The sequence below is a fragment of the Equus asinus genome, chromosome 9, assembly GCF_041296235.1.
Source record: "Equus asinus isolate D_3611 breed Donkey chromosome 9, EquAss-T2T_v2, whole genome shotgun sequence".
NCBI lineage: Eukaryota > Metazoa > Chordata > Mammalia > Perissodactyla > Equidae > Equus > Equus asinus.
In genome coordinates this window covers 78,354,291-78,374,676 of record NC_091798.1, presented here as the reverse complement: position 1 = coordinate 78,374,676, position 20,386 = coordinate 78,354,291, and positions in this window count along the sequence as shown.

Below are 20,386 nucleotides of genomic sequence, written 5' to 3'. Positions count from 1 at the left end.
TACAAGCCCTGTCTTCCTATAGCAATAACACACAGCCCTTTCCAAATTTTCAGTGATTGTATTTCCAAATATATTATCAGAGAGTAGTAGGCTACCCAGTAATATTAGAATAGCCTTGCAGGAAAGGATCATGTCTTACGTTTCTGCTCTGTTCTATGAAACCTGGCCCAGGGCTAGTCACATGAAAGTCAACAAATATTTCTTGGTTCACAATAGCTATTTATCAAATACAGTTAACATGTTAACTGTACAACTGCTAAACAAGAGAAGTCAAGAGCCGTTGATATTATAAAAGTAGTTGTTACCAGAAAATAAACTCATAGTAAGAGCATTCATTCTTCATCATGAAGATTTCAACCTTAACAAAATAATGCCATACCCCAATTCTTTGGGGGATAGTACATTTTCTAAAATTTTTCACCAAATTAAGTCCCGGATATTGTTTTGCTTCTCTGTCTCAATTTTCGTTATTGAGAAAGTGTGTGTCGTCTTCTTCCTTTTTCACTAAAATGGAAGTAGAAAATTTGATTTTATGTTGAATTTAATAACAACCTTTCTCTATGACTAACCCTACACCAAAATGATCTACTACCTAGACCTGAAGTATCACTTTTTATGTATGGTCTATACCACATTGATTCACATCTGTATGCGTATGAATGTGCAAGAGCATTGTGTGTGCATATGTATAGCATATATTATTTAGATACTTATACATGTATGTCCCATCACCACAAGAGAATTACATCCTTTATGCTAATGAATGTGTTTCTTATAGAACACGAAGAACTTTGCCAGACAGAGTAGGATTTGAGAAAAGTTTCCTACATTTGACTAATGTTTGATCCCACCATTCTAGATCTGGCCTTAAAAATGCTTTGGGAACCTTGATGTTCATTAAAATATAAATAAGATTTAAGAGTAATGCACATCAATAATTAAACAATATCACATTTAAGCAAATCTGTGATAATAGATGAAATAGATTAAGAAATTAAACTTGTATGGATTTCCAAGATGATGTAGGTACAGGTCCCAGGTGATGTATTTGCTTCCTGACAATTCTTCCCCAACACATACCAAAATCATGACCAATTACCACTACCTCCCACTACTATACTAGTACAACCAAACATGCTGGATTACTAAGTCATGCGGGGAACTGACACCATGCGTTATTCGTATTTCTATCCTCTAGTAAATAGCACATAGTAGTGCTCAATAAATATTTATTGGGGAGAAAAAATGAAAATTTACATTGATTCGCCTTCTTAAACTGATCCAGTCAAATCTGCGTCAACACGTGAAAGCTAATAATGTAATTTCCATTCTTCCACAAATTTTACCAGAAGTCACATGGCAATAATAATTACCTTGCCAAAGTTGTGAATATTATGCAGGAAATCTGTTCCCTGGTTACAAGGCTGCACAGCTCACTTTGCTTATTCTTCTCAAGGGAAGCTAAGCAAGAAGATATAGGTGGCTTTTCTATTCAATCATCACTGTGAGAAAAAAACAATACAATCATGTGAATCTTCATTTATGAAAATATTACATTAAGACAAAACAGGAATAAATGACCTTATTGTTTAAAAAAAAGAAAAGAGATGAATATGGCACACTGGAACATGCATGGGTGAAGAGAAAAAAATAAAGCAAAAAGGCAAAATTTACAGTTCGTGGTAAAATATTAAGTGACAAAAGTCCTCAGCGTTATCAATAATAAGTGCTTAGAAAATGGCTACAGGATAGTTCAGATGATAAGACATTGTCATATGCTTTTAAAAATTTAGAATGTCTTTTGAAATATGGTAATGTATATCTTCTTCAAGTTTAAGCTACATAAGCATGTGGAATATAGAATACTAGGGCTTGCAAGCATATTCTGATTATACTAAAATAAAGAGCCACTAAATAAAAAGATATTTTTAGTCCTTATTTCCAGTTCAAAATAAGATAATCTTCCACAGCCTTACCACCAAGTGGATTCTGAAAGGTAATTATTTTGCATGCTCAGTTCAGGTTCTTGATTCCAATGCAGGACGTTACTACCATTTTTAGAGTAAAGAGCCAAGATACATAAACTTTATTGTTACCGTCACCCATTTGACAAGATAGTGTCCCAAATGAATGGACATTGGCCATTCAGATGGAAAACAAAAGCCTGTTTATCAACTGGCTAATTGTGCTCAGATATGAAGTAAGATTCCCAGCAGTGAAGCTTCCTCACATTTCCATTTCTCACCTAAACTAGAAACTATCTTCGAACAGGACCATTTCCAGCATACAAGTGTTTATCATAATGAAGCACATCTGCCACAGATGACCGCTGACCTTTCAACTTCGATCAGCACTTTGGCAGCTGGCACAGTCATCGGAAAAGGAGATGGATGCAAGTTTCCTGGCGCTGTCCTCTTCCTTTTATTTGTATGGCTTAACTCTGAAATGAGGAAATAACCAAGTAAAGCCAAAACACTGAAAATATTCCTTACACAAAATGAGTCTAGTGAACACATTTACTTCTCATCAAATTTTCTGGATTTGAGGAAGACTGGGGTTTTGTTGTTGCTAACTCATTTTATTAGGTTTTTTTTTCAAACTTAGCAGCTGGAAAGGAGTATTCATTGCATAATTTTAAAAAAGTGGTTACTAAACTTAATTTAGCCTATTCGATATCTGCTAGATCACCCAAGAATCACCAAAGATTCTTACTTTACCAGTGGGAAGAGATTCAAATGTAGGGCTTCCTCTTTCCTCTGTGGAGTTTTTGGACAAGCTGGACGATCAGTAAAAGGCAAATTAAAAAAGTCAAAAGTAGACACCTCCCCATCCCCGGCATGAGTGAGGAAGTCTTAACTCTGATAACAAACCACTACTAAAAATAATTACAATTGACTGAATACCTTTAATAGATACTGCACTAAGAGCACTAAGATGTACATTTCTATTACTGTGTGGGCTTTCCAGCTTGTGCGCATCCACAGTGCACACAGAACACAGGTCTTACAAGGTGGCCTCTGGATGGGAGCTGCTTAGCTAGTTTTGAGTTCTGCTGGGCATCAGAATAATGACTGCATTCATGGATACATGTAGCCCAGTCATACAATTTCAATAAATATTAATATCATGTCTTTCTCCATCCTCCCCCTTTTTCTACCTATCAGCATGTATCTGACTATTTAGTTGTCCAAGGTATTAGTCGGCCCTTCTAACACGTGAAGCCGTGTGAAAGCTATTCCTCGTGCTTCGGGAATTGTCATCTAACTAGAGTCTGATAAATGGATGGCTGCTTGGCATTCATGCTCCTGCTAATGACCCCCCCAAGTCACTTTTTGAAAATCTCCTCCCTCTCCTCATGTGTGAATTCCATGCCACTCCCTGTTCCTTCCTTTCTAGAAAGGTGAGGAAGGTCAAATCATTTTTCTGGACTACTAGTAGAGTAGGAGGTGCTACCAATGGCCTAAATCTGTCAATTGGATCTTAACTTCTAAGACATTGGGAAGGACTTATGTCACTATGATGATATTCTGACCACTCTTTTCCAGCTGTTAGAAAATTATGGTGGTTCTTACTTCCTAAATCCTGTCCTTCCTGAATTCTCTTGGATCGTGGTCCGAAGCCTGGTCTACTAGCAGCCTGTTAATTGTGTGAGCCTCCACCCCACCTCAATATGTTTCCAGTAAATTTCTTTGCACTTCTGTTAACCAGAGTTGGTACCTGTTGCTTACAGGGAAGAGCCATTACTGATACATAATGTATGTAATTGTGAAAGGTAGTTTATAATGTGGGATAACATATGTGATATTGGGAATGGAGCAGACAAAAACCCCAATATATTTAAGGAAAGTGGAAAGGGTGGTGGCCTCAGCTAATCAGAAAAAGATAATCGAGATAGTGACACTTAGAGAAGAGCAGGGGTTCAGTAGGTATAGTAGGATGAAAAACAACCCTGTAGGCAGAGAGACGGGGCAAATACATACTCAGGGGACAATGACTAGATCAACTTAGATGGAGTGTGGATTGCCTTAGAGTGTTGTTCCTGCAACAAACATTTATTTAGTGCCTTCTACTGTTGGTCACTGCTGGAACACAAAGAGAATATGTTAAGGTCAGTTACCTGCCCCTGGAAGCATGAGGGCCAGTCATCTCAAGTAGAGAGGGGTACTCTTGGAGTGGGTTAATAAAAGATTTTTGACTACTGCCCAAAGCTACTCTGTGAGGAAATAGTGTCTTCCCCAAAGTAAATTTTCGATGCTACCAATGCATTATTTACAGGTAGAAAAAGGAAAATAAATCTAGATTTAAATAAATGCATTTAAAACTGTATTGAGCAGACGTTTGAAACCTTCAAGGGTAGCACCCTATGAAAATTGTGAGAATTTCTAGCTTCCATTGATTCTCACTTTAACACTTGGAGTAAGTGTAAAAGCATTCGTAAAAAAAAATACATAACCTATATGTGAAGGAAAATTTAATTTTACAATTGTGATTGCTTTATATAATTCTCTGAAAAATTGTTACTCATACCTCTGCTTCTTTCTGACAGACATTGCTAGTTTTTATCATTTTTTCTTTGTAGGGCACAGGGAACGCAAAGTTGATTTATACAGGCCATCTTATTGTGAACACAGTTTATAACTTCTTTCTGTATCTTGGTATAGTATGAGTATTTAAAATTCTAATAAGTGTAAAAAGCAACTTCCTACTTGGTAAACACACTGAACCTTCCCACTGGAGGAACCTGGGTACAAATAGCCATATGTAACATAGTAGAACAGCTTTCCTGTCTGACATAGTCAAGAAGATGCACACATTCAAGCATCTCATCAAGTTTGAAGTATAGACTCCCGCATAGACTGCCTCTGCACAATCCCCAGGGGTGCTGATCAAGAATAACTGCTCCATTTCACCTTAACTTAGAACAATTGCCAATAGTGATGATTTTTCATGGTTGGAATTAAGCAATGATGGCCATCTGGATATAACATAATTTATTTAATCAGTCTTTTACAGTTCATATTTAGGTTGATTCCATTTTAATTACCTGGATTATCTGATTATTTATTTTGGATAAATCCCAAGCAGTAGAATCATTAGTATACACACATTTTCAAGGTTTTTGACCTACAGGGCATTTGTTTGGTTTTTTTCTTCAGGAAAACTCTACCAATTTATACTCAAACAGCACTGTATAAGTCACTGCGACATTGCCCTCTAAACTTAAGTCCTGGAGCCCAGGGGGAGGAAGAACACGGGTTGGTCATTCCAGTTGTTGCGTGAATGTCTAATCTGAAATCAGATTCTCAGTCATTCTCAGTCAGAAAGTGATAAAATAAAGTTTATATTGCAAGGTTTTCAAATCATTCTTTCAGTATTTGTTATATTATTAAGATACAACGTCTCCTTCATAAATTTTAAATGTTATAAATAGAAAGTAATAAACCTTCCTAAAATATCGTCACAGAATTTCACTTCCGAACATGAGTTTCTCCATTCAGCTTCTACCCATCTGTCTGTCCATCTTTCTCTCTCTTTCTCTCTCTCTGTCTGTCTCTCTGTCTAGCTATCTATCTATCCATCTATGCAAAGGGAAAGTCAGTTTTCGGACATCTTCCACCTGTGTTCATCCTCATATCTATGTCTTTGCTCATTTCATTTCTCTTCCAACAAGGCTCTTTCTCCTCTTCCAGACCTATTCCAAACCTCTCTTCCTTCAATCGAGAATACAGTGCCTACCTCTGCCATGCTGCCTCCCTGGCTGCCTGACTCACAGTAATCATTTGCTCCACTCCTCAGCCCTGACACTGCATTATTATAACCTAGAGGATCCATATTGGCTAAAATACAGTCACTAATGTACTTCAGCTGAGTAGATTTCAGAGGGAAAGCTTGCATCACCTACTATTGAAGACTGACTGTCAGCTGGGTATTTCCCTTCTCTCGAACACCTTGCTTGTTGTCATTAGGAAAGGAAATTAACAGTCTTCATAGAAATAAATAGCTCAGAAAAATAATCATCTTATTCATAAAATATATGAACTTTTCTGTTATTTCACCATGATGGTGATCTACATAGAGTTCTATACTTGTAAGACTCTGAGTTTTTCCTTGAACTCTCATTAGGAATTGTCAAGACATGACTGACCTATAGGTCATTATTTTTTTTAAATAATTGAAATTCCTCAATTGTATAGTGGGTATCTTGTTTAATATAAGTGAAATGAAGAATTAAGTATCTTCATTTCGAAAAGACTCTAGTATGAAGTAGTTACTACTCCCAACATAATTCTTCCTACTTTCCCACTATCCTCACACACACAGACACACATACTTGCACACAAGCCACAAATAAGCCTTTTGTTTAAAATAAGAATTATTCTATTATCATTAAGAAAAATTTTTCATGCAACTACTGAGTAGTAATCTTTAATTTGGGGTCATTTGAGGCATCCTCCCCCACAAAAAAAGAAACTGGTTCTTTAAACATGCATACATTTAATTTCATTTGTTAAGAGTTGAAAGTTGGTCTCCTGTTTCTTTTCAAATTAATTCTTTGTCTCATATCACTATCCTACATAACTTTCATGCGTAGGTATTTTCTAATCACCAAAAGCAATATTAGACTAATCCTGAATTTTAAAACAATTTTATCTGTGACTTTCAAGTTTAATAGCTATAAACCTGCCAATATCAATTATGACAGGAAGATTTTTAAACTTAATTGTTTTCCTTAAGAGTTTTTTCAAGAGGACAGTTGTAAATAAAGTAATAGAAATATAATTACTACAAATAAGTTTGTAAAAACATTTTCAGGTGTTGGATATAATCATTTCTGTTTGGGTGTCTGATATAAAAAGACTCAAACGTTGCAGTTTAAGTTATAGCCACTGTAAGTGAAAAGTAAAAACAGAATCCAGCAATTTTGTTTACTTATTTGTGTAAAGGTACATTTCATACACAATCGAGGAAAATTCTCGTATGATCAGTTTGTTAAACATTTTACAAGTTAATTTCTCGAAGACTGAGTTGAAGTCTGTATAAGATGACTGTTTCCTCACAAGTACTTTCAATTTCCAGACTTTAACAGTAAAATAAATTATTGTCCCTATTTAATAGGGAAATACACAGCATGCTTTCATGTTCATCCCTTTTAAGTTTTTCTTTTTCCTTTACAGCAGGCAAAAGAAAAAAGTATAACCAGGAAATTAACTTCCACCTGTTTTTCTTGTTTTATTTCGCTTGTATTCTCTCTCTTCTTTCTTCATTTCTCTCAAAAGATTTAGAATGTGTAGTAACACCTGCTGGGGCGGTAACAGCAGTTGAGCTTCGCCTCAATGGTGCCCTGTGAGTGCTGAGAGTGACACAGATCACTGTGTCTACACTCCTTCTGCTCATCGCTTGGTTACACCTGACATCAGAAGGATGGCCACAATGGACCATCTTCCTGCCCACTATGGCAAGACCTAGAAACTTGAGGCTCCGGGCAATTGTGTCTCTTCCTCAGCCCACCGGAAGTGAGAATAGAATCTTTGCCCTTCCACTACAGATGGTCAACAGACTGGAGTGTGCCCGTCATCAGAGAAGAGGCCAGACTTATTTTAATTACAAATTCCTCCGTCACTTCACGTTGTTATCTCTCTGTACCTGTAGTGCATGCACAGACAACTCAATATACATTATTTAAATAATCATCAAAACCTTTCCAGCTTCAGCACCTTCCACCTTTCTCTGGAAAGCCTGCGCGTTTGTAGGGATTTATAACTGCAAGCGCCTGAAGTCAAGTTTCAGTTCTAGTAAATGCGGGGTAGATGAGACTTTAAAACAAACTGATCAGACATGGGAACAACAAAGACAGGAGGATTAAGGCAGTCTCTGAAGATGAAAGTGTAAAGAGATCTTGGGGGAAAATAGCTTGAGAAGAGCCTTTTAAAAATCAAACAGAAAAACACTCATCAGTTGACTCTGACACCTTTTTTAAAATTTTAGCAACATGTGCAAGGAGTTTTATTTATCGAGTCAGATCTCCCATTCCTTAAATAAATTTTAAAAAATAAGTTAGAAAAAAGCAGGTTCAAAACCCTTCAGCAGTTTCCCCAGAGTTGTTTAGCATTGTTGTCACCTGAAAAACACTTAATAATTTGCGAACGTTTTCCAGCAAAAATACATGGAACTGAAAGGAAACCCACGTGCCCATGAGAAAATACTTAGTTGCTTCTCCTGGATTGAACTTGTCTGTGCATTTGTAGAGAACCTGTGAACATATTTGTTTGTTATATATACACTTTTTTTGTTCAACAATGCCCAAAAGTGATAACTTGGAGACTCAGATTTATACTGACAGTCACCTGTCATTCATTGTCCTTTATTCTGACAACTTCAGGCATTCAAGCATGGATTTATGGGGTTTTCCCCCTTTCCTTTATTTTTAAAGGGGTTGGGGGATGGGGGAGAATATCAGAGGATTCAGTCCTGAATAGACTTTTGTTTTGCTCTTTCTTTTACCTCTTGACTGTGTCAAATGCAGTGTGTCTCTCATGCCGTCTCTCTCTTTAAAGAGCTTCAGCTGGGCCAGCTAGTTAGTATTCAGAGACAAGGCAAAGAGGATAAAATTCTTCTCTCTGCTTGCTGAGACTGCAAACAAGCAATTAGACTAAAAGCAACGTATTGGGGAAAGAAGGCCATCGTAGACATCATTGTTGACTGGAACCTGCCAATATAACTTTAAAATTGTAAAAACTTCATAGCGGGGAGAAATAGTCACTTAGAGGCACATAAGTTGGTTAAGACACTAAGTCAGTCTTCGCTACGGACATTTCTGCTATGTAATGTACTCTGTGAACTGTAAGATTTTCCATTTAATCTTGTTTACTTATTGTAATGAGAAACAAATGGGTGAAATTAGCAACGATGATAGAAAATTCAACCTTTTACTGTATTGCATGTTATGAAAACGTTTTCTAGATTGGCATGTTACTCCCATTTTCATTTGATCTCACTTGAAAGGATTGTAATGGAGGGCTGAAGGTTACAAACTGCTTTATGTCTGACCAAGCAATATCATATAGCTCCGCTGAATAGTTATATGAGAGGTTTAAACAATATAGGCCAACCATTTGCTGAGTATCAATGATGGTATGTGAGGTAATTCTTAAGACTTCTTTCTCCCTTTAATATAGAGATTTTATGCTGGGTTCCAGCAATTGATGCATTTCCTGTACAAACACTCAAATGTGGTTACCCTATTAACTAAACTGAGATTACCTAATTCCATTTCGTGATAGACCAATCCCCAGTGAGCCTTCAAAATTGTCCAATTGATAGGAGGTAGCAAGTCGACCTTCTTAATTTGACACATTTAATCCATCCATTTTTCTCTTTCTACCCCTATCCTTCCAAACCACGTTTCTCAAAAGTTGAGAAATGCTAGCCTGATGAATTTATTTTTACATATTCTAAGCCAGGAAAAAGAAAGGAATCTGGATTATTGACATTCTTTACCGGAACTACAGTAGACTAGAGTTAGCAGAAAAAACTGCTAATCATCACAGTTTTCATGTTGGAAGCAATTTGCCTATAATTAGTAAGTTGATAAATACCAACAAAATGGGTGCTAAAACGAACAACTCTTGTGCTGAGAGACATTTGACTCTACATTACACTTTGCATTTTTATATATGCAGCATTACATTTTGTTACAAAGAGCGACAACTTTAGTGGCAGCTGAAACACTCTAATCTGTCTCTTGAAGGAAAGCAGACATACATCTTAATATAACAACTTCTTTTATAAAACATTTCTGTTTTTCCGAGGAGTAAGCAATGCAAGGATAAGAAAAGAAGTTGGTATTTTATTTATTTTATATAAAATGGTAGCAAAAGATGGAAGACTTGTTTTGCTAGATAAAAAAATGCCATAGCATGTAAGATTATATGGTACCAGTAGCTTAGAGTGTATTCTTCATTGGTAATACCAAATTCACATTTGTTCGTAGATATTTGTTTTCTACATTTCATGTGAAATGACTATTGTACTAAATTTTTCAACTCCATACAGAATCAAACTCATGAATATTTTTCTTCAGTTCAAACAAGAAAATGTGTATAGTGTACTCAAATGTAAGATAAATGTTTAATTCGAATAAATAAGATATGGTATATTGTATCTTTGAAATAAAATATGTATACACACGTCTGAAAAGTTTTCTTGAAACATTAGCTTTTGTAAGGGTCTAAATCACAATAGGTGCATTATATAATAAATAAAGGGATATGATAGCTTTATCAGTGGTGTGTGGAAATTCTGACTCTCATAGTTACCAGAAAACATAATATCACAGTGAGCCCAATCTATATGATCTGATAGAACAAAAGAGACTATCCTAAGAAAAAAATTGTGAGGGTATAAATAAATTTCTTTACGTGAATGTGGTTGGGAAAACACTACATCTTTCTAGTGCTTTTAAAATGGTAACTGGTATTTATAGACATAATTTCAAGAGAATACTTATCTACAGCCACTTTCTAGATAACTTGATTAGCGCATGCAGTTATCAGAGATGTTGCAGTGTCTTCAAGCTACAGATCATGCAGTAAATGGATTGATTGCTAACTATCAAGTATCTTCTAAAATAACCTTTAAAATATATTCTTGCATTTTAAAACATTTGACTAAGCTTGCTTTACCTTCCCTTTAAACGGTATACCTTTGGCATTCCTAAATACTAAATGAGACAGTAAGACATGACCACCAGCAAAATAAATGCATGTTTTTCTTTCCCTCTTCAGAACATTCTAGAGTGGGTGGTAAAATATTTAAACCATTTCAAAGTCATGTAAAGTATCCCAAATATGTCAGGGGAAGAAGAAGAGGCTGCAATTCATTATTTTTCTGTAATGAATCAACATGAAAGAGAACATTTTCAAGGCCCTAGTAGCTTTGTTTTCATTTACAGTTCATATCAATAATTTCATATCAGGAGCATTTTGTTTACTTGAGATACATTTTTCATCAGTAACAGATTGATCATTATGAAATAGGAAAGATTTTAGGGAGGTATATGTTGCAGATATTTATGAAGTATATATTTCATCCTCTTTATTATTATTATTGCCATTATTATTACTGTTTTCCTTTGTATCCCTCCTGGTTGAACCTTGGGCTTCAATTCATATACACTTTTAATGATGATTTGTTTATAAGATGGGATCAAAATTCAGTTGTGCATGTAAATTTTTCATGGTGTAGTATTTGATAAAAAAACAAAGTAAATATTTTCACATTTAAATTTAATTTTGTAACTACTTTTGAAAAGCTTTTCTCTTGTCTATTTTCCAAAATCAAGAACAATACATTTAAAGAGAGTCTGAGATTAAAGAGTGAAACTATGCAACTTGGATCCAGCCAATTTTGCTGTCATTTTTTCACTGCTACTAATTAATTTATTGTAGGTCTTTATCTTTCAACATCTGACTCCATTTAAGAGAGAACAATGTTTTACAAGTGGCATATAACCTATTTTCTTGGAATATGTGTTCCTTTGTGAAACAAAGTTACATATAGAGAACTGCAAGTATCTTTCTTTGTTCTTGGTTTATTCCCAACCTTTTGTTGCCATTCAAAAACAATGCTGACACATGCATGAAATGACAAATAGCATTAGTGTAATAAAAGGGTTAAACCAAACCCAAAGCACAGTCATATATTAAATTGTTTTTAAAAATACTGACCTAAGCACCTCTATGAGATGCTATTAGTAAAATTTGAAGAAGAAGAAAAAAGACATTTGGAAGGGAGATGTGCCCTCCTTTGTAGCCTGTATAATTGCTGATTTTCCATCATGTTTGCTTGTGATGCCTTTGTCAGATATGATTTCATGTCTCTTTATCAAAGGAGGGGGTTTGAAGCCTATTTCTGAATCTGGATGACTGCTGGCAGGGCTCAGACCAAGCCTCCCAGGGTTACAGCAATGTTCCAAAAAGCTTTTGGTAAAAAACCTTTTAAGCAGCCCCTCATCTCCACTCACCAAGTCAACACATATGTTTTACCAAAAGAAAAATTTTAACATTTCAACATAAGCATTAAACGCTGTAATTGTACCTTAGTGACAATTTTTCATTAAGACTTAGTGTTGAATATTTCTTGCCCGCTCCCATTCAGAATGAAATCTAATGCAACTGTTATGTCATCTTTCCTGATAAGTGGTGATTTTCTAGAATTTGATGATTTATAATGCTTTTCTAAAAATAGTTGCCGTTTCTTACTAGATGCCCAACACGTGGTAAGTCCATACAGAGTAAAAAGGAAGTTTATTTTTCATCCATTTACTTCTTCCTGAGAAGTTAAGTAAAAAGGCTACGGTAAAGCTTTTCATATCAGCAACCAAAAACAGAAAAAGAAATAATTGAAGAACATACAATAATGGAACTATTTTCTGCGCAGGTCCAACTATGTGGAGAACTGTTCAATTAGGCCTCACAGTCACTTTTAATGAGGGTTGTTGTGGAATAAGTGGAAACATCTGTTACCCATGAACCACCACAGTGGCTACACAAGAAAAAACAGTTCTCTCTTCTATTGATTGAGACTGGTCTTCACGGAACATTCTTATTAGTATGCTTAGAACAACCATGCAAATCTCTAAGCCAAATTAATTATTCTTGGCATTCCCAAGAGATAATCCCACCGTCATTTTTTACCAAAGGCAGGGAGCAGGGGAACCCTTTCTCTGTACATATTTTATTATGGTTAGCAATGCCTAATTGTCCTACTGTATGTCGCCCTATTTTACCAGCTACAGTCTGAATCCATTCCCATCCTCTCCTTAAAAGTTTGAAACCCCCTAGTGACAGGAATATTAATGTGCCAACACTGTCATATCTATTTCAGCTCATACATATGCAATGTCTTTGTTTTCAAAGATTTATGTCAGACTTTGCTGAAGTGAGGTATTCTACCATTTTAGATAATAGCATGCTAAAGTGATGTTATCAGCCACATTCAGCACTCACTCAAGCAAACGGGAGGAGCATCCATTCCTTCATGGCTTAAACTCATAGAAACTGTTATTTATCCTTATTTGATGAGAAAATCTTTCAGGGGGAAATGGTGTATTTTTAGAAGAAGATTATGGCCATCCTGTGGATTATCTTTTAATTAAGAATGGATGATTTGTGCCCACTCTGCTGTAGCAAACGTCTTGCTGCTAATGAAGTTTAAAAAGACTTACTTTATTTAATTACAGCTAATCACCAGGGCAAAACGTGGAATTTTCTTTGATCCTACACGTATTGTGGTAATCCCTTTGGCAGATAGCATCTCTTCAAAATATTTTGAGTTTTTCGGTTGGTCACATTTTAGCAAAAGGTGGAACCACCTTACACTAAAGGATTTCTTTCACTCCCTCTGTAGTTGTCTATCCTGGCATAAAAATTACATGAAATTTTCTTACAAGTTTAGACGGCCCTTGAACAAAAAGTGTTGAAGTCTTCAAATATTTGAATCTTTTACTTTGTCCAGTATTTGGAATAGGGTTCTTTGCTCTTGTTCAACAATTCAATTTAACCAATATTATTGGACAATGTCAATGTACCAGACACGGTACTGGGTATTGGGAATAGAAATGTGAAGAGAACACAGGGCCATAGTAAACCAACTTTTAAAGATGAACTGGGTCCACTTTCTACTGCATTCAGTCCATGTGGATATAAATAAGTAAATGTGCTTCATACCCAGGAATTGCTTTGTCTTTGGTTTAAAATCAGGAATTACTTTATCTTTGGTTTGGTTTGGTTTGTTTCTAATCATCAGATTAGAATTATTTTGCTTATTTGAGTCTTCTAAGAGAAGGTAGGGCTATCCTTTTCATTTTTCTCTTCTGTTGTCTCTTCCCTTTGGAATCAAGGGTAACACGTTCACCCCTTATTTTCTGGCCTTATTCCTTCCTGAATCTCAAATGTATTTTAAGAATACATGTTAAGGAAGTCCTAATTTCAGGTGATATCTGTCTCTGATTTTTCATCTTCATAAACACCAGACTTAACCATTTCCACTACTTTGATATGCTTCCTAAAATTTACTCTTTTGAATATGAATTGCATTATTTTTCTGAAGTATAAGCCCATCCAAAAAGGTAGTGGGGTTTATGCTTTTAATCTCAAAGGGTTCATCCTATTTTTTCAAAAAATCACCTTTCTCTCCTTTTTCTATGTTTTTGTTCTGTAATCTTCAGGCCATGTGATGTAGACGATGCAGGCTTGTTTGGCGTAAAGGCCTAGAAGGGCAAGGTCCTGCTGGCTCCCTGAGGGAGAGAAGAAAAACTGCAGGTAGACAGCAGAGACCTGCGGTGGGCAGAAGAGGGCACCAGCCAACTGACCTACTTCATCCCAACCACAGACGCCCACTCAGATGGATCAAAACAGCATCTGGACAGAGTGGATGGGCTGGTTTGATTTGGAAAACAAAACTTTCCTGTAAAATGACTGCATCTACTCTAATCAAAATGGAAGAAATATAGGTCTTAGTACACCTTTTTCATGACTTTACAATTGGTTGGTTTCAAGAACATAAAAATCAAAACTCAGCATCTCCCCAAAAGGAATTCTCACCAAGCCAAATCATTCCTTTTGAAACTAAAGAAATAACCTATTAAATCTTTACTGCATCATTTTTAACTTAAAAAGAAGAAAAAGTCATCTGGGCAGAACTGTTTGCTTCCCATCTCCAAATGTTTTCCACTTTGTTCAACAATGTTGAGTTTCTATGAATTCTTTTGGTTTGCCGGGACTTGAGCAGATTTAAAGTAGATTTGTAGTCAAAACAATGCACAGATCTCCATCTCACACGCAGGGTTCCATTATCACACAACAATGAGAACTCTCTTCCCACCACCTGCATATGAATGCTTAATCATGTCCTTCCCCTGTGTATTTCACACTGCCCCACACCCGGGTAGTAATTGATCTGCCACTTTACCCAGAACTCCCTGCAGCCCAGTGGTAAGCATTTAGACTCAGAAAGTGATTAAGGGTGGAGGAAGTTCTTCAAAGTGCAATTCAAAAAAACTTAAAGAAAAATAAACATTATAAAGTAGGAGAAGCAAAACAAAATTTGAGGTTAGTTCCTGTAATATATTAAACATCTGCCGTTTTGTCTCTCCATCGGGATGTGGGGTGTGCTGAAGTCACATCCTGATAACATCTGCACATCACTGATAGCTTTTGCTTTATTCTTTACGGTCCGCTGATGAGAGATTCTTTAACATCCCTTCAGTCATCAAGACCCCAGTTGGATTTCTTTGCTTGTGACAGCCTTAAAGGTGGTCTCATTTACATTTGAGAAAATGTCACAATATAGGAAGATATTTTCAGTTTGATGTTTCATCCCTTCCTTTTTTTATCCACATGCTAGTTTTAGCTTTTCAAATGAATGTCGATCTCAAAATAGATTTTCCATGAAATATATTTTGTCTGATTTTTGAAACACCATGTCTACAGCAGATTTTTTTTCCAAAAAAGTTTTCAACAAGAAATGGCACCTTTGCTTCTACTTGCACAGCAACAACAGCTACTGTGCCGTGTAGGGGCTGGCTGGCTTGGCATCCAGTAACACAGAACGCACCTATTTTAAAGGTCAGGTGTTCCTTTGCTGATGACCCCAATTACATCAGAGCTGAGTAAACAGTCTATAAACAATGGCGTCAACATATGTAGATAAACCATTATTTTACATTTCCAAGATGACTGGCAAGTTCCTCTCCTGCTCCAGGAAGACTTTGAGATTCTAGAAGTTTTAGAAGATGGAACCATGAAAAGTAATGTAGGGCATTTGTGTAAATAATCTTAGGATACCTAAAATGATTATTGATATTACTGAATACATCTTTATTGATGCAGCCAGCCATTGATTAGTGGCAATATATAAGATAACTTTAAAGTGCCCAATTACCCAGAAATTTCAAAAGGATTACTTGGCTCAGTATTAATTTTCTTGACCAATTCAGTGGAGATTTTTCTTTACCCACATTGGATTGATGAATAAGTTGTTTTATTGATATTCTTTTTAAGAGTTGAGATCATAAAGCATACCTTGTTTTTTCAATCAAAATATTTGGAGAGTTTTTCATATATCATTGATTTCTAATGTAATTCTCTTATGGTTGGAGAACATGCTCTGTAAGATTTCCTTTTGTTTTTTATTCATTGAGACTTATTTTTTAGTCTATCTTATTGTCTACCTTGGTGAACTTCCCATACATACTTGAAAAGAAGGCATTCTGCAGTGTTGGGCAGAATGTTCGAGAAATACTATTTAGGCCAAGAGTGTTGATAGTATTGTTCAAATTTTCTATATCCTTACTGGTATTTTTTATCTACATGTTCTATCAATTATTGAATGTGGAGTATTAAAAATGTCTACTGGGGCTGGTCCTGTGGCCTAGTGGTTAAGTTCAGTTCACTCCACTTCAGCAGCCTGGGTTTGCAGGTTTGGATCCCAGGCACGGACCTACACTACTTGTCAGCAGCCATGCTGTGGTGGTGACCCACATATAAAATAGAGGAAGACTGGCAACAGATGTTATCTCAGGGCCAATCTTCCTCATCAAGAAAAAAAAAAAACCCAACTGTGATTGTGTATTTAGCTATATCTTCTTTGCTTCACCGATTTTGAGCCTCTTTTATTAGGTGAATACACATTTAAGATATGTCTTCCTGATGAATTGACCCTTTTATCATTATGAAATGCCCTTTTTATTTCTGGCAATACTCCTTGTCTTGAGGTCTACTTTGTCTGATATTATTATAACCATGCAGCTGAGAAACACAGATTTTATTTTTAAATGTCTGGCCACATTTGTGGGTCAAATATTTAGAAAGAGTGCATCAGCTTACCTGTCACCTTGCATTCCGGTAAATATCAACCACAGGGGAGAAAGAGCGTATCATTTCTCCTCTGTAAGCCAGACCCTTCTGAAACAGAAGAACTAGGGAAGGAGAAATTAACCTCAATGAAAAATGAGTAAGGTTGTGAGACAAAACAAATCAGAATCTAATCTTTATTACTTAGAAACCTCACATCTGTAATTTTTATAATTATTTTAATATCTCCTGAAATTTTGAACTCAGTTATGAGCTATTGTAGGTTGAATATTCCCACAATATTCAGGTCCACCCAGAACCTCAGACTATAATCTTATTTGAAAATAGGGTATACAGTCATGTGCCATTTTGATGGGGACACTTTCAGAGAAATGTGTTATTAGGCAATTTCATCATTGTCTGAACATCATAGAGTATATTTACACAAACCTAGATGGTTTAGCTGACTACACACCTAAGCTATATGGTGCTAATCCTACGGGACCACCACCATTGACGGAAATGTCGTTATGCAGCACAAAACAGCATGTTTGTGTGAGTGTATGTGTTTACACATTTGGTTAGAAATGACAAAAAAATACAATATTATCTGATTTTCCCCACTCCCTTAGACAACACTCTTCTTGCTTTCGAACTCACACAGAGAAATATTTTTATGAATCTTTTTAAATACTACTATGCAATGCATGAATACTCATTCCATTTCAAATTTGGCCAAAGAAATATATTAAATATATTACTTTACATATCAAGTGACCTTGATAAATCTAGGTGAGAAACCATAAAATTAGAATATTAGCAAAAATGTTAATAAAATGCAAGTCAATTCTAGAGATGTCCTAATTTTGTAGGGAAAAAATATGTTCAAAATAGATGATCAAGGTGATGTCTCCTGAATCTGTGAAATACTAGTTTCCAAATTGCAGTAGGGACCACATTGGCCCAATTCCCAAGTCTCTAGAAAGTTCTGGTTCTTCATGTGTAGTTGAAGGATGTAGCAAATTTCTAGATATAATCTTGTCTTGTCAATTTTTGGTTGCAACTAGAGGGAAATGAAAGGCAAGAGTTGCCCCATTAATAGTGCTGTGGTGTTGATTCCTGCTGTTCATCCTGGTATAATCCCCTGAATGATGAGGAAACAGGCAGAGCTTGCTGTCTAGTTTCCTTCCAAATGCACTTTCTGTCACAGCACTTATCAAAAATGAAGCTTACCCTTCAGTTGAGAGAGTCTGTGTTAAGTATGCAGCCCACATGTCTTTCACCTTGTAAGCACTTGGATTAACTTCTGGATTTTGCTATCATGTGAATAACTGAGACCTCCTAATACCAGAGGTTGTCAACTATTATCACCATTCCTGGCTTGATCTTGAGGTATTTGGCATGCAAATTCTTTCAAGGACTCTTCCATTCTCAGAATCTATGATCTACGTTCGTGGTTCTGTCAAGACAGCATAGATGTAAACCTCTAAAGTCTGATTCGGAATTGGCAGTTCTGGACGAACCTACAGATATTCTGAAAGATAGATTACCTATGTGCTCCTGATTCTTTTATGAGAACGTTCACATGATACACTCTTTTACTGTGACTTGTGGTGACCTCTTCCAATCTAAATACTATTTTTCCCTGTCTAGGTTGCTGGTTACAAACAACATACTCATCGAGTTTGATTGTGAATCCTCCATCTCTGTTGACACAGTCCCATTTGATATTTGCTCTTTACCAGGTTTTTTTGACTCCATAGTCTCCCAACTCTCTTCCTACCTCTAGAGCTGACTAGTCCTGATTCCTTCCTACATTTCCTTTTACTTCCTTTCACCTAAGATTAGATTCCCTCTCATAGATCTTTCTAGGTTGCTTTCTTTCTTTTGTAGTTTTTACAATGACTTTGACGACACCTTAGTGCAGATGACTCCCAAATTTATATAATAGTCAAAAACTGAGCTCTTATCCCTCATAAATCTTTTCTACTTGTGCTTCGTATTTCTCCAAACTTTATGTCAGCAAGCCTCAAAACCTCATTCTTCTCTGAATCCCTGCTCATCCCCTTACAGTTATAGTGTTCCCAGCCTGTAGTATCATCTCCACATATTTTTTGAAAATATCCCTTCCTCCCCATTTCTACTGCTAAGGTCATAATTCCAGTGATGTGCAATATGCCATCCCCCCTCAAAAAATATTTATGTCTATATATGCACACAAAACATACATATGTTTATTATAAATTTTAACAATATAAAGGATATATGGCACACAATTTAAAAATTATAATAAAATATATAATACTCTTTATTGTAAATTCCATAGATCCAATTGATTCTCAAGGAATGCTTTTGTTGATTTTTTCCAAACTTATGTGTCCATGGCCAGCCAAGTTATGGTTGAAATTAGTGAACAAACGCAGTTTTGACACAAACATTCTGAAAAAATAAAGTCATGTGTTGGAACTTTGTTCATTCAATAATGACATGAGCAACTTCTAAGTAATTTTTTTTTTTTGAGGAAGATTAGCCCTGAGCTAACTGCTGCCAATCCTCCTCTTTTTGCTGAGGAAGACTGGCCCTGAGCTAAAATCCGTGTCCATTTTTCTTTACTTTATATGTGGGATGCCTACCATAGCATGGAGTGCCAAGTGGTGTCATGTCCGCACCCGGGATCCAAACTGGCAAACCCCGGGCCGCTGAAGCGGAATGTACACACTTAACCACTGACCCACTGGGCCAGTCCCTAAATAATATTTTTATTAGAAGAATATTCCATGAATTTTTGTGCTATTTGCAATGGAATGACTACAGACATACCCATTTTTAAATTTAATCTGCATTATTGTAATTGTCTTCATTATTTTCTTAAAATCTAAACAGTCAACAAAACAATAAATCAAGTAATGATAATACCATTTGCCAATCGCTGTAGTGTAAATACTCTTATCATGACTGATTTCAAGCTACCGTCGTCATGCCACTGTACACTTGGGTTGGGAAAAGATGTGCAACAGTACATCATTTTATTCTATTGGTACCACACAGATATGTGTAATCTCCAATGCATAGATTATAGTATAGTAAGTATAAAGTGAGTAGTTTTGATTTTTTACTTTTTTTAATATAAATTATTTCATTGTACATTTGCATAAGTTAATTTTTAATAATTATTGTATATAAAAACTGACTCACAAAAATCCTGGAAACTGAATGATTGGCTCTCACAAGCCAGAATGATCTGGCCCCAGGACAGCACTGTTTGTCATTTACCTTGCCTGTGCCTGATTTCCTAACTAGTCCCTTTTGTTTTGTTTTGTTTTTTCATCTATGAAGCCATCTCAAATGTACTTTTCAGACTATCTGTGGATGCATGAGTCCTACTCAAACACTCAGAATATTTCTCATTATTAAGAGAATAAAGTTTGAACTTAAGACTGACTGCCTTTCAGGAATTTCTATCTGGACCTTCCAAATATTTCTCGCTACTCAAGTTCTTGATATAATTTATCCTACACACACTTAAATTGTTA